This window comes from Molossus molossus, unplaced genomic scaffold, assembly GCF_014108415.1.
Source record: "Molossus molossus isolate mMolMol1 unplaced genomic scaffold, mMolMol1.p scaffold_m16_p_16, whole genome shotgun sequence".
Classification (NCBI taxonomy): Eukaryota; Metazoa; Chordata; class Mammalia; order Chiroptera; family Molossidae; genus Molossus; species Molossus molossus.
This window is the reverse complement of record NW_023425351.1, coordinates 9115615-9130446: the sequence shown is the minus strand read 5'-3', so window position 1 is coordinate 9130446 and position 14832 is coordinate 9115615. Positions and strand designations below refer to the sequence as shown.

At 38.7% G+C, this 14832-nt stretch overlaps 1 protein-coding gene and 1 non-coding gene across 2 annotated transcripts in view; one reads left to right on the top strand and one right to left on the bottom strand.

Annotated features, from left to right (window-relative positions):
* Positions 1–14832, top strand: part of SPIDR (scaffold protein involved in DNA repair) — a 493368-nt gene that overhangs the window by 110355 nt on the left and 368181 nt on the right. The window lies entirely within an intron of this gene.
* On the bottom strand, positions 9511–9614 carry LOC118631965. Its single transcript, XR_004959949.1, has one exon. It is a non-coding gene; the product is annotated as a U6 spliceosomal RNA (small nuclear RNA).

The window sequence follows — 14832 nt, the reverse complement described above, 5'->3', positions numbered from 1 at the left end:
GAGACGAGGAGACAGATTTAGAGGATAATTGGGAAGACCCAGCAGAGACAGCGATGTTAGGGGTAATTGCTCTGTCAGGGGCCAGGAACGGAAGTAGGAGAGCAGGGCCTGGGGTGGAGAGACCTGTCTTGAGCATAGGAGTGAAGAGAAGAATATGAGGATATGACTGAGTCTGGTGTGATGGATGTAGTATGTTGAGTCAGTTCATGCCTGTTCACCATACACTGTGTGTGTGTGATTTATTTAACATAAAATAAGACAGAAGACCTAATGCTCAGAGTTTAGAAGTTGTAGCCTCAAAAGAAAATGGTGGTAGCTTGTAGTAGTCTGGAGAAAACAGGAAAAGAAACCAATTACAGCAAGTGATATCCCCAATTCTGTTAATGGCCTACTGTGTGCCAATCACTATTTCAGGTCCTACAGACATAGTTACTAAAGCCCTGCCTATCTTGGGGGGAAGGCTGACAAGGAGCCAAGAAATAAAGTAGGAGTATTGTCAAAAGGAGTTAAACTTAGTTGAAAAAAACAAAAACAAACCCAGAACAAGAGGAATAGAAGAGGTGGGGAAGGGCCTTTGTAATTCAAAAAGGAACCAAGGAAGCCTCTGATAATATGAATTTTTGAACAGCAGGAAGAAACAATATATCCAGTGGCTCGCTTCAGACCGCAATAGTGCATGACTGGGGTAGCTCCTCAAGAAGCACATACTGAAGGAGGTCTCTGCCAATAACGGGAACCTGCTGGGGCAAACACTACTTTGTGAGGTTAGCTCCCACACAGTAGGTCATACACTGTGGTCCTGGCCAATATTCATACCTAGCCAGCCTGAGGATTAACCCCACTGCTGGACGTGCCAACAGCAATAAAAACTAAACTACAAGAGGAGCGCTCACATAACCCACACAAGGGACATTTCTGTAGCACCTGGCTGAGGTGAACAGGTTGATTGCACCACTGAGCACCACACTACACCCTACTATGTAAGGCCACCATACCAAGATAGGGAGACATATCAGATCTGCTTAATACATGAAAACAAACACAGAGAGGAAGCAACAATGGGGAGACAAACATGCCCCAAATGAAAGAACAGGAGAAATATTCAGAAAAAGATTTAAATGAGATAGAGGTAAGCAACTTGCCAGGTACAGAGTTCAAAATAATGGTAAGAGGAAGCTCAAGGAACTGAGAGAGAACTTCAACAGCATAACAAAGGACACAGAAACCATAAAAAAGAGTCAGTCAGATATGAAGAATACAATGACTAAAATTAAGAATACATTAGATTGAGAACCTATATGAAGAAATAATGACTAAAAAAATTCCCTAGCCTGGTGAAGGAAGAAGAAACTCAATTCAGGAAAGCACAAAGAATCCAAAAGAAGATGAACCCAAAGAGGTCCAACAAAGGCATACCATAATTAAAATGACAAAGTATAAAGAAAACGAGGGAATCTTAAAAGCAGCAACAGGAAGGTAGGTAGTTACCTACTAGGGAGCTCCCATAAGACTGTCAGCTGACTTCTGAACAGAAACTTTTCAGGCCAGAAGGGATTGACATAAAATATTCAAAGTGATTAAAAGCAAGGGGCTACACTCAAGACTATTCTACCGAGCAAGGCCATTATTTAAAATTGTAGGAGAAATAAAGAGTTTTCCAGACAAGGAAAAGCTAAACCAATAGTACAAGAAATGTAAAAGAGATTTCTTTAAGAATAAAGAAAAAAAAGAGGAAAATAAATATGAACATATTGATTACTACCAAGAAAGTCGAATAGTAATTTAAAAAATCTCCTAAAACAATAGTTTTGGGCAGGATGGTTTCACAGGTGAATTTTACCAAACATTTGAAGGAAAATTACACCTATCTCAAACTATTCCAAAAATTTGAAAGGAAGGAAAACTCCCAAGCTTATTTTATGGGGTCAAGTTTTCCTGATGCCAAAACCAACAAAGACATTACAAAAAAAGAAAATAATAGGCCATTATCACTGATGAACATAAAGGTAAAACTCCTCAACAAAATATTAACAGAAAGAACTTGACAATACATTAAAACAGTTCGTAAGGCATGACTAAGTGTGATTTTTGTGCATGGTGTAAGATGGGAGTTCAGTTCCATTCTTTGGCATGTGGCTGTCCAGTTTTTCCAATACCATTGAAGAGACTACTTTCTCTCCATTATATATTCATGGCTGTTTGTCACAAAGAATTTGACAAAGGAGTCAAGGACGCATGGGTTTATTTCTGGACTTTCTATTTTGTTCCATTGAAATGTTTGTCTGTTTCTATCATACTGTGTTTATTACTATTGCTTTGTAATACAATTTGAAATCAGAAAGTGTAATGTCTCCAGATCTGTTCTTTTTTTCCCCCAAGGTGGCTTTGGTTAGTAGAAGTCTTTTGTGGTTCAATGCATGTTAGAATTGTTTGTTTATTATCTGTGAAAAATGCCATTGACCTTTTGATAGATATTGCATCAAATCTATAGATTACTTTGGGTATTATGGACATTTTAACAATATTCTTCCAACCCATGAGCACAAACTATGTTTCGATTTTTTTTTTTTTTTGGAGGATTTTTTTTTTTTTATCCTCACCTGAGGATATTTTTCCATTTTTTGTACAGATAGAATGGGAGGGAGAGAGAGGAAGGGAGAGAGAGAGAAACATCGACGTGAAGGGACACATCGAGTGGCTGCCACCCGCACGACCAACCAGGGCCGGGGACAAACTGCAACCGAAGTACGTGCCCTTAGCGGGAACCGAACCCGGGTCTCTCCGGACCGCAGGCCGATGCTCTAACCGCTGAGCCAAACTGGCCAGGGCTCGATTTTTTTTTATCCTTCCTCAATTTCTTTCATTGTCTTCTACTTTTCATTGTACAGATCTTAAACTTCCTTAATTAAATTTATTCCTAGGTATTTTATTTGTTTTGATGCAATTATAAATTGGATTGTTTTCTTAATTTCTCTTTTGGAAAGTTCATGGTTAGTATATAGAAACATAACTAATTTTTGTATATATGTAGATTTTGTGTCCTGCACCTTTGCTGAACTCAGTTATTAGTTCGAACACTTTTTTTTTTTTTTTTATCCTTACCTGAGGACATTTTTCCATTTTTTGTTCAGATAGAGTGGGAGGGAGAGAGAGGAACAGAGAGAGAGAGAGAGAAACATCGATGTGAAAGGAACACATTGAGTGGCTGCCACCCGCACGACCGACCAGGGCCGGGGACAAACTGCAACCGAGGTATGCGCCCTTAGCGGGAACCGAACCCGGGTCTCTCAGGACCGCAGGCCGACTCTCTAACCGCTGAGCCAAACCGGCCAGGGCAGTTCGAACACTTTTTGATAGGATATTTAGGGTATTCTATATGTAATGCCATGTCATCTATAAATAGAGACAGCTTTAATTTTTCCTCTTTAGTTTGAATACCTTTTATGTATTTTTCTTGCCTAATTGATGTGGCTAGGACTTCCATTGCATTGTTAAATAAAAGGGGAAAAAGTGGTTATCCTTGTCTTGTACTTGACCTCAGAGGACTGAGATTCCTTGCACCTCAGGTGTGATCTCAGCAGCCAAAATATTTCTCCCCATTTTTGACTACCATGCAGCTAGTTCTGAATCTTCACCCCTCCTACCAGACTGAAAGTGGCAGCTTCTGAAGTATGTGCTTAGCTATAGAACTCCTGTACAGCTATATATCAGGCAGTTCACAATGATAGTTGTTGTGTAGTTCTGGTAATAACTTTGATGGCATTGTTGGAAGAGGTGAGGACAGTGTTTACTTAATCTGCCATCTTGACTGGAAACTCTGTCCTGATTTTCATTATTTCTCTTCTACTACCTTTGGGCATAGTTTGTCCTTTTAATGATCTTATGAGATGTAAAGCAGATACAGTGTTTATTTGAGGTCTTTTCTCTCTCTCTTTTTTTAAATTTAAATTTAAAATTACAGTTGACTTTCAAGCCTAGTAGTTGGACCATCATACTTTATGAAGGGATTCCTCAGATATTTGTAGAATACAGCTGGCACTATACGTAATTATCACAATACTACTGACTATATTCCCTACGCTGTACTTTACATCCCTATGACTATTTTGTAACTACAAATTTGTACTTTAAATCTGTTTACCTTTTTCACACCAAACTCCTTTCTGACAATCATCATCTGTTCCCAGCATCAATGAGGCTGTTTCTATTGTTTGTTTATTTTGTTCTTTAGATTCCACATACAAGTGAAATCATATAGTATTTGTCTTTTTCTGTCTGACTTATTTCAGTTAGCAAATACCCTCTAGGGCATACATACTGTCAGAAATGTTAAAATTTCATTCTTTTTTATGGTCAAGTAATATTACATTTTATATATGTACCACAACATTTTTTGTACATTCGTCTATTGATGAGCACTTGGGTTGCTTCTATATCTCGGCTATTGTAAATAATGCTGTAATGAATATAGAGGTGCATATAACCTTTTAAATTTTTGTTTCCTTTTTTATAAGGTTGTTGCATTTTTAATTTTTCTGAGAAAACTCCGTACTGCTTTCCACAATGGCTCCACTGATCTTCATTCCCACCAACAGTCCAGGAATATTCCCTTTTCTCCACATCCTCACCAACACCTACTTGTTGGTGTACTGTTGACAGCCATTATGACAGATGTGAGATATTTCATTGTGGTTTTAATTTGCATTTCTCTATGTATTACTGACAATGAGCTCCTTTTCATATATCTCTTGGCCATCTGTATGTACTCTGTAGAGAAGTGTCTGTTCAGGTCATCTACCCATTTTTTTTTTTTTTTTTTAAATCCTCACCTGAGGACATTTTTTTCATTTCTTGTTCAGATAGAGTGGGAGGGAGAGAGAGAGAGAGAGAAAGAGAAAGATCGACGTGAAAGGGACACATCGAGTGGCTGCCACCTGCACGACCCAACCAGGACCGGGGACAAACTGCAACCTAATTACATGCCCTTAGTGGGAACTGAACCCGGGTCTCTCTGGACCACAGGCTGATGCTTTCACTGCTGAGCCAAACCAGCCAGGGTCATCTACCTATTTTTTAATTGGGTTGGTTTTTGGTGTTGTCTGTAATTTCTTGAATATTAACTACTAATCGATGTATCATTTTTTAAATATGGTCTCCCATTCAGTAGGTTGTCATTGTATTTTGTTGATGGTGTCCTTTGCTGTGCAAAAACTTTTTAGTTTGTTGTAGTCCCATATGTTTATTTTTAATATGTTTTCCTTGCCCAAGAAGACATATAAAAAAAAATATTGCAATGACAAACGTTTGAAATTTTACTGAATATGTTTTCCCCTAGAATTTTCATGTTTTCGAGTTTTATATTTGTCTTGAATGCATTTTAACTTTATTCATGTATATGTTGTAAGAAGGTGACCTAATTTCATTTTTTGTACTTAATCTAATATTCCCAGCACCATTAACTGAATAGACTTTACCCCATTGTATATTCTTGCCTACTATTTCGATTTTTTTTTTTGTTATTCCTTACCTGAAAATATTTTTCCATTGATTTTTAAAGAGAGTGAAAGGGAGGGAGGGATGGTGAGAGAGAATGGCAGAGAGAAACATTGATGTGAGAGAGACACATCAATTGGTTACCTCCCACACAACCCTGACTGGGGCTGGGGATCGAACTTGCAACCCAGGTACATGCCCTTGACTGGAATCAAACCCACGACCCTTAAGTTTGCTGGCCCACAATCTAACTGCTGAGCCAAACCAGTCAGGACAACTTTTTCGGATATTGATTGTCCATAAAGGTGTGCCTTTATTTCTGGGATCTCTATTCTGTTCCATCAATCTGTATGTCTGTTTTTATGTCAGTAACATGCTATTTTGATTACTATGGCCTTGTAGTGGAGTTTGGTATCAGATAGCATGATTCGTCCAACTTTGTTTGATTGCTGTGGTTATTTGAGGTCTTTTGTGGTTCTATATAAATATTTGGAATATTTTTTCTAGTTCTGTGAAATTTGCCATTGGTATCTTGTTAGAAATTGCATTGAATTTATAAATTGATTTGGATAGTATGGACTTTTTTTTTTTTTTTTTTAATCCTCACACGAGGACATTTTTGCATTTATCTTCAGATAGAGTGGAAAGGAGAGAGGGAGGAAGAGAGAGAAACATCGATGTGAGAGAGACACATCGAGGGGCTGCCACCCACGTGACCCCAACCGGGGCCAGGAACAAACTGCAACCAAGGTATGTGCCCTTAGCGGCAACCGAACCCAGGACTCTCTGGTTTCCGGGCTGACATTCTATCTACTGAGCCAAACCGGCCAGGACTGGATAGTATGGACATTTAATAATTTTAATTCTTCTACTCTGTGAACACATATATACTTTCACTTACTTAAAGTTCTTCAGTTTCTTTTTTCAGTATCATTGTTTTCCAAGTACAGTTTTTTTTTATATATCCTTGGTTAAATTTATTCCTAGGTATTATATATTTTTTTGGATGTTGTGAATGGGATTGGTTTCTTAGTTTTTCTTTCTGATAGTTCATTATTGGTGTATAAAACGCAACTAATTTCTGGATATTTTGTAGTTTTTTTGATGGAATCTTTAGGATTCTCTCTATATCATATTTTCTTCAAATAATGACAGTTTTACCTCCTTCTTTCCAATTTGGATGCTTTTATTTGTTCTTCTTGTAAGACTGCTGTGACTAGGACTTCCCGTACTATGTTGAATAATAGTGGTGAAAGCAGACATCCCTGTCTTGTTCCTGATCTGGAGAGAAACGCTTTAGGTTTGCCCATTAGTATGATGTTGGCTATGGATTTATCATATATGGCCTTTATGCTTTTTCTGTATCTACTTGTACAATCATGTGATTTTTACCTTTCTGGGGTTTTTTTTTTTTTTTTTTTTGGTACGTGCCCCTAGCAGGAACCAACCCCGGGACTCTCTGGTCCACAGGCCGACACCCCAACCACTGAGCCAAACTGACCAGGGTTAACCTTTCTTTTTTTTTAATGTGGTGTATCACATTTATTGATATGCTGATATAATACCAACCTTGAATCTCCAGAATATATACCACTTGATCATGTTGTATGATCTTTTTCATGTATTGCTGGATCAGGTTTCGTAATATTTTGTTGAGTATTTTAGCATCTATGTTCATGAGGGATATAGGCCTATAATTTTTTTTTCTGTGTTGTGTCCTTATCTGGTTTTGGAATTAGAATAATGCTGGGCTCGTAAAAGGAGCTTGGAACGCTTTTCTTCTTTGGAATTTTTTGGAATTGTGTGAGAAGGATAGGTATTAATTCTTATTTGATGTTTGTTAAAATTCATATGTGAAGCCATCCAGTCCACACCTTTTGTCTGTTGTGAGTTTTTGTTTACTGCTTTAATTTAATTAGTTGTAATCGGTCTATTCAGATTTTCTGATTCTTCCTGATTGACTTGTGGAAGATTGTATGTTTCTAGGAATTTATCTTTTTTGTCCAGATTGTTCAATTTGTTGGCATATATTTGTTCATAAAATTTTTTTTTTTTTTTTTTTTTATCCTCACCCGAGGACATTTTTTTCCATTTTTTGTACAGATAGAGTGGGAGGGAGAGAGAGGAAGAGACAGAGAGAGAGAAACATCGATGTGAAAGGGACACATCGAGTGGCTGCCACCGCACGACCAACCAGGGCCGGGGACAAACTGCAACCGAAGTACGTGCCCTTAGCGGGAACCAAACCTGGGTCTCTCCGGACCGCAGGCCGATGCTCTAACCGCTGAGCCAAACCGGCCAGGGCCATAAAATTTTTTTATAATCCTTTGTGTTTCTGTGGTGTCAGTTGTGACTTCTCTTTCATTTTTTTTTTTTTTTTTTAATTTGGGTCCTCTCCCCCACTTTTTTGTTTGTTTGTTTGTTTGTTTGTTTGCTGAGTCTTTTAAAATCATTATCAATCATATTTCTTTTTCCAAAGAACCAGCTGTTGGTTTTATCCATCTGTGTTATTTTTTAGACTATTTCACTTATTTCTGCTCTGATTTTATTATTACCTTTCTTCTACTCATTTTGGCCTTTATTTGTTCTTTCTCAAGTTCCTGTAAGTGTAAAGTTAGATTGCTTGAGATTTTTCTTGTTTCTAGAGATAGGCCTGTAATGCTAGCATTTCCCACTTAGGACTGCTTTCACTGTATCTCCTAGATTTGGGTTGTTGTGATCTCATTTTCATTTGTTTTAAGGTAACATTTTATTTCTTCATCATTAACCCATTCATTGTTTAGTAGCATGTTACTTAGTTTACATATCTTTTTGTGTTTTTCAGTTTTGTTCTTGTGATTGATTTCTAGTTTATACCTTTATGGTCAGAGAAGATGCTTGATATGATTTCACTCTTTTTAAGTTTATTGAGACTTGTTTTGTGTCCTAATATATGATCTATCCTAGAAAATGTTCCATGTACACTTGAAAAGAATGTCTATTCTGCCTGTTTTATCTGAGATGCTATGAAGATATCAATTAAGTCCATCTATCTAATGTGTAATTTTAAAGATGTTATTTCCTTATTGATTATCAGTCTGGAAGATCTAGCCATTGATGTCAATGGGGTGTTAAAATTTTCTACTCTGGCCCTGGCCAGTTTGGCTCAGTTGTTGGAGCGTCAGCCTGCGGTCCAGAGAGACCCAGGTTCGGTTCTTGCTAAGGGCACATGTCTTGGTTGCAGTTTGTCCCCAGCCCTGGTTGGTCATGTGGGTGGCGACCACTCGATGTGTCCCTTTCACGTTGATGTTTCTCTCTCTCTCCCTCCCACTCTGTCTGAACAAAAAATGGAAAAATGTCCTCGGGTGAGGATAAAAAAAAAAAAATTCTACTCTGATTGTTCTATTGTTGATCTCTCATTTAATGTACATCAAGACTTGTTTTATATATTTAGGTGCTCTTATATTGGATGCATAAATATTTATAAAGTTTATATCCTCTGGTTGGATTTCTTTTTTTTATCATTATGTACTGTCCTTCTTTGTCTCTTACTATAGCCTTTGTTTTGAAGTCTGTTTTGTCAGATACAAGTGTTGCTTTCTAGTTTTTTGTTTTTGCATGAAATATGTCTTTTACACCCCTTTAGTTTTAGTCTGTGTGTATCATTCCTTCTGAGGTGGGTCTCTTATAGACAGCATATAAATGGGTCTTGCTTTCTTATCCATTCAGCTACCCTATATCATTTGATTACAGCATGTAAGCCATTTACATTTAAAGTGATCATTGGTAGGTACATATTTCTTGTGATTTAAATCTTTGAGTTATGTTCCTCTGTCTTCTTCTTCTTTCATCTTTTTTCTTTCCTTTTTCTTCTTTGTTTGACCCTGTAACATTTCTTGTAATAGTGATTTGGTGGTAGAGAACTTCTTTAGCTTTTCTTTTTATGGGGAGGATTTTATTTCTCCAATTTTTACCCCCTCTGGACCATAGGCCGACACTCCAACTGCTGAGCCAAACTGGCCAGGGCTTTATTTTTTTTTCCATGTGGCATGCTTCACAAATCTACATGTCATCTTTGTGCAGGGGCCATGCTAATCTCTGTATCTTTTCAATTTCAGTAAATGTGCCGTCGAAGTGAGCATTCTGCTTCAATTTTAAATTATAATCTTGCTTGGTAAAGTAGTCTTGGTTGTGATTCTTGCTTTTTATCACTTTGAATATTTCATGCCAATAACCTTCTGACCAGAATTTTATTTTTTTCTTTTGTGAGAACTAAGCTGAGAGTGTTATGGGAGCTTTGTTGTAGGTAACTCACTGCCTTCCTCTTGCTTCTTTTAAGATTCTCTTTGTCTTTAACTTTTGGCATTTTAATTATGATGTGTCTTGGTGTGGGCTTTTTTTCACTTCATCTTGATTGGGATTCTCTGTACTTTCTGTACTTGTGTCTCTTTCCTTCACAAGGGTAGGAGAGTTTACTATTGTCATTTCTTCAAATAGGTTCTTGATCCCTTGCGCTCTCTCTCTTCTGGTACCCCTATGATGCAGATATGGTTATGCTTCATGTTGACCCACAGGTACCTTAATCTATTCTTATTTTTAAAAACTCCTGTTTTCATTTTTCTGCTCTGATTATGTGTTTTCTGCTACCTTGTCTTCCCAATCACTGATTTGATCCTCTGTTTCATTCATTCTGCTGTTTATTGTTTCTAGTGTATTCTTTACCTCAGATATTGATCCTCATTTCTTACTGGCTCTTTTTTATGGTCTCTATGACCTTTTCTTTTTTTTATGCTTGTTATCTGTTTGTTGAAGTTCTCACTAATTTCCTTGAGCATCTTTATAACCATTTTTAAAACTCTCCATCTGATAAATTGCTTGTTTCTATTTTATTTAGCTCTTTTAAAAAAATGTTTTCTTTCTTTTTTCTTTATTTTTTAGAGAGAGAGGAAGGGAGAGGGAGAGAGATAGAAACATCGATGAGAGAGAACACTGATTGACCGCCTCCTGCATTCCCCCACTGGGGACTCACAACCTGTGTATGTGTCCTGACCAGAAATTGAACCAGTGACCCTCTTGTGCACGGGTCGACGCTCAACCACTGTGCCACACCAGCTGGGCTTATTTAGCTCTTTTGGGGGGAATTCTCTTGTTCTTTCATTTGAGTAATGTTTCTTTGTCTCCCTATATAGGCTGCCTCTTTGTGTTTGTTTCTACTTATAGGTAGATCTGCTGTGACTCCCACTCTTGGTGTGGTGGCCTTATATCGTAGGTTTACTATGTGACCCACTGGTGCAATTTTCTTGAGCCTTTGAGCTGGGTGCTCAAGGAATTTCTCTTGTATGTGTTATGAGGAGCCTCCAGTTATAACTGAGTCTTGATTGCTATTGGCCAGTTCTTCTATGGGGTCGACCCTCAAGTTGGCTGACTGTGAGGCTCAGTCCCGACTGCAGCATGGAGCTGCTGTTCAGGTGCTGACCAAAATTTGCCCCAGCAGGGTCTGATGCCTACCAAAAGCTTTCTTTGGTTATGCTGGTTTTGAGGCTAATTGGATCCAGTTCTTATGTTGTCTGAAGCTGGTCGCTGGGTGTGTTATTCAGGGTTATCTTGGGAGGGAGTCTGATGCAGGCCAGTGTCAGATGCTGACTGTGACTGGCCCTGGGAAGCCTGTTTGGAGCTACAAAGTAATTCACAATTTGTGTCTGCCTTTGCTATGCCTGGGTGTGCAAATTGCCTGGCTTTTGCCAGCACCAGGCTCAGGGACAGATCATCAGAAGTCAAAAGATTTGCCTCTTTCTGCCAGCTGCCTGATAGGCTCAGTCACTGAAAGACCCTCTGGCATTACTGAAGTTGCATGAAGTAGGTTTTCAGTGAGTCACCAGGTAGGGGGGTAGTGGTATTCACCATATTGACACAGGTTCAAACTCAGTGCCTGTGCTGGGTCGCAGGCCATTCAGCAAATGTCTAAGGCTATATCAAGTCTAGCTGCCATGTGCAAGGTGTCTGCAGTCCTTTGTAGTGGGCAGGATCTCAGGGTGAAGCCAGCAGAGTTTGTTAGGCCCAAACAGACCAAGATTTGGCCGCATGAATATTAGACCCTGCACCTGTTGGGCATGTGAGGGAAAAATGGCCCCGACCTAGAGCCACACAACTCAGTCTGTCCAAGTTTCTGCCAGGAGCTTGAGCTCAATAGGCAGTGTTGCCCAGAGTCAGGAGGGTGGGGCTATTGAATCTCCCATGACGGGGAGGTGCTGGTCAGGTTTGAGGGAAGGTGGTAGGACTGGCCCCCATCCAGAACCACACTACTCAGTCTGTCCCAGATTCTGCCCGGATCTAAGCAGGGCAGGACCACCTAGAGCCCAAAGTGTGGGACTGGAAGATCTTTACCATGAAAGATAGTTACCAGCCAGATCTATGGGTAAATTGAGGGAGTGCCCCCCCTGCCCCAAAGCTACACCACTCAGTTACTGACAACCCCTGAATCTGCCTAGATCTCTGTATCCTGATCCAGGCAGCTGACTCCTCAGCAGGGCATGAGCTTTGCAATGTGAGATGATAGGGAGTTTAGAGGGTTGGGTTATTACTTTTCCCCAGGCTGATGCCACAGAGATGGGAGTGCTTCACGTAAGATACATGGGGTCTGTGGTATGAAAGAATGACTCAACACAGGGATCTTGGCATCTGTCTCCACACCTCTCTCCCCACAGCCACAAACCCCAGTCTCTCCTCACATACTCCTGTCTGCCCCACCCTTCCTCTGCTGGAGCCCAGGGCGAGTGGCTGTGAATGAGATTTTGTGCATTGGCCCTGTAGGAAGGTACCTGTGTCTTTTGCAGACTCCTGTCTCTCTCTGGCAGAATCCTCGTTGACTTTCACTGCCAGATGTTATGAGGACACCTGTTCCCAGATCTGGTGCTCTGGGCTGTAGAGGTTCAGACCCCATGCTCCTCAGGGAGAACTTTACAGCTGAGATATTTCTCTGGAATCTCGGAATCTCAGCCGCTGCCTGTGGGAGCCAGGCCAGCCCTTTTCATGTCTCTGCCCTGCTCCCAGTCTCAGTGTGGTTTCTTCTGCATGTCCTTGGTTATAAGACTTCTGTTCAGCTAGTCTTCAGTTGGTTATTCCAGTTAATTGTTCTGTTTTAGTTGTAATTTCATATTGGTTCTGGGAGGAGGTGAGTATAACATCTACTTAGTCTACTGCCATCTTGGTATTTCTTTGACATATTTTTTTAATGCTAACAAAATTTTATTAGAATGATGATTGTTGATTAGAGATCATGGTGTTTACATTCCTAAGTTTTGGTGCATCTGATGGGAATTTTCTGCAGGAACTCTCTGGGCAGATTGGAGCAGATGTGCTGCGTGAGGCACCATGTAGCCCCAGTGACTAAAACCAGATGTAACATGCCGTTCTGTCATAGGTCGAGGTACTTCCACGTGGAGAGAGCTGTTCTTCATTCAGTTTTAGTCTTGTTTTTCACCTTTTGCCTTATTGTTCTTACAGTTTATTGTGGAATATACGACTTGACTTTAATCGTGTCCTTTCAATTGTATTTTGTCCTTTTTTTCCTCCTCTTAAAGACATAGGTTAGAGAAAAAACATTTGAAAAATAATTATCTTGATCATTGTGCAAAGAATACATTGTTTTGTTCTTTCTTTTGTTTATTATACTAAGTATATCTTTCTAAGTGGTGCTCTTTGAGACAGCAGGTAAGCTTGTGAACTCTAGAGATAGACTACCTGTTTGTGCATATAGCTCTGCTACACATCCGATGTCTCACCTTGTACAGGTGTTATAATTCCTCAGTATCTCAGTTTATTATCTGTAAATGAGGATGACTGTCATACCTACTTTTATAGTGTTGTTCAGAGTGGGAGTATACATGAATTACTTCATATAAACAGAATGATATGGAGAAGAGTTTACATATGTTAAGTAGAGGTAGATATATGTAAAGTAGGGGTTCTTTGGCATGTTTGTGATTATGAGAATTTTTAAAAAATTTGCTCTTATATATTGCACATACACACATTCAGAAAAATTAGTGCGTATAGAAAAACAAGTGCCTATAGGAAAACAAAGTAGGTAGTAGTGATAATATCTAACATGTATTAAAACAGGATCTTTAAATCATTGTGAACAGAGTATGCAGAAGTAAAACATTTTTTAAAAATCAGTAACACTAATGAATAACATTTTTTGAATGCCAGGCAATGTGGTAAGTCCTTTCTGGTTTCAACAACTATTTCCTCATCTGGTTAGTTATGTAATATTGGTGAGTTTCATTATCCTCTCTTTAAACTCTGATATGTCATGTATGAGGTGGATATCGATATCCGTTCTTTTTACTTTAAAACAGTGGTTCTCAACCTTCCTAATGCCGCAGCCCTTTAATACAGTGACCCCCAACCATAAAATTACTTTTGTTGCTACTTCATAACTGTAATTTTGCTACTGTTATGCCTTAGGCAACCCCTGTGAAAGGGTTGTTCGACCTCCAAAGGGGTCGTGACGCACAGGTTGAGAACCTCTGCTTTAAAGGGATATTATTAAAATGAGATAATTTAGTGAGATGTTAAGTGAACTAGTTCATAATCAGATAAGATAAAACATTGATAAATTATGTTACATGTAGTTTGGTAATTAATAATTAATCTTGATTTGTCTTGAGCTCATAGTTGTGTTAGGAATCGCTGACGTCTCTGAATTAAAAATATATATATGTAATATGTTTATATATATTTAAAAATATACATCAATGTGTATTTATTCATTGGTAGATAAGGGTTTTTTGAAATGCCTGAATGTCCATTGTTATCAGTAATCTTCCTGTAATACACGGAAACTTTTCTGTTTTTGTGATGTTGGTATTTTTGTTGTTTGTTTGTGATTAATACTCAATTATCTCTTTTGTCCAAATAATGAGCCCATACCTAAATTGTCTTATTAAAGTAGTCTACCTGTCAGGTTTTACTATTGACAATTCTGAACCAACTTTACATTTAACTGTCTGTCACTGTCTGCTGAGCAGATTATAAACCCTTCTTGACTCCAATGGCATAGCCTTTTGTGTATCCCTGGCACTAGCACTTTGCTAGGTAGAATAGGAAACAAGTAATCAGTACATGTTTATGGAATAAGCAAACTAAGAAAGAAGGAAAGGAAGTCAAACTGATATGAGAGTAGCCCATATAGCTAAGAACCAGAAAACTGATCAGAGCTTCCAAGAAATCTTTAAAAAGTGGGTTACTGACCTAAGAGGAATAGGCCTTTAGGAAAAGAATGTAATGTCAGATAAGTTAAAATTTGAATGTTTTATATCTATTTGTCTCTGGTTGGAGGATAAAACATAAATGTTG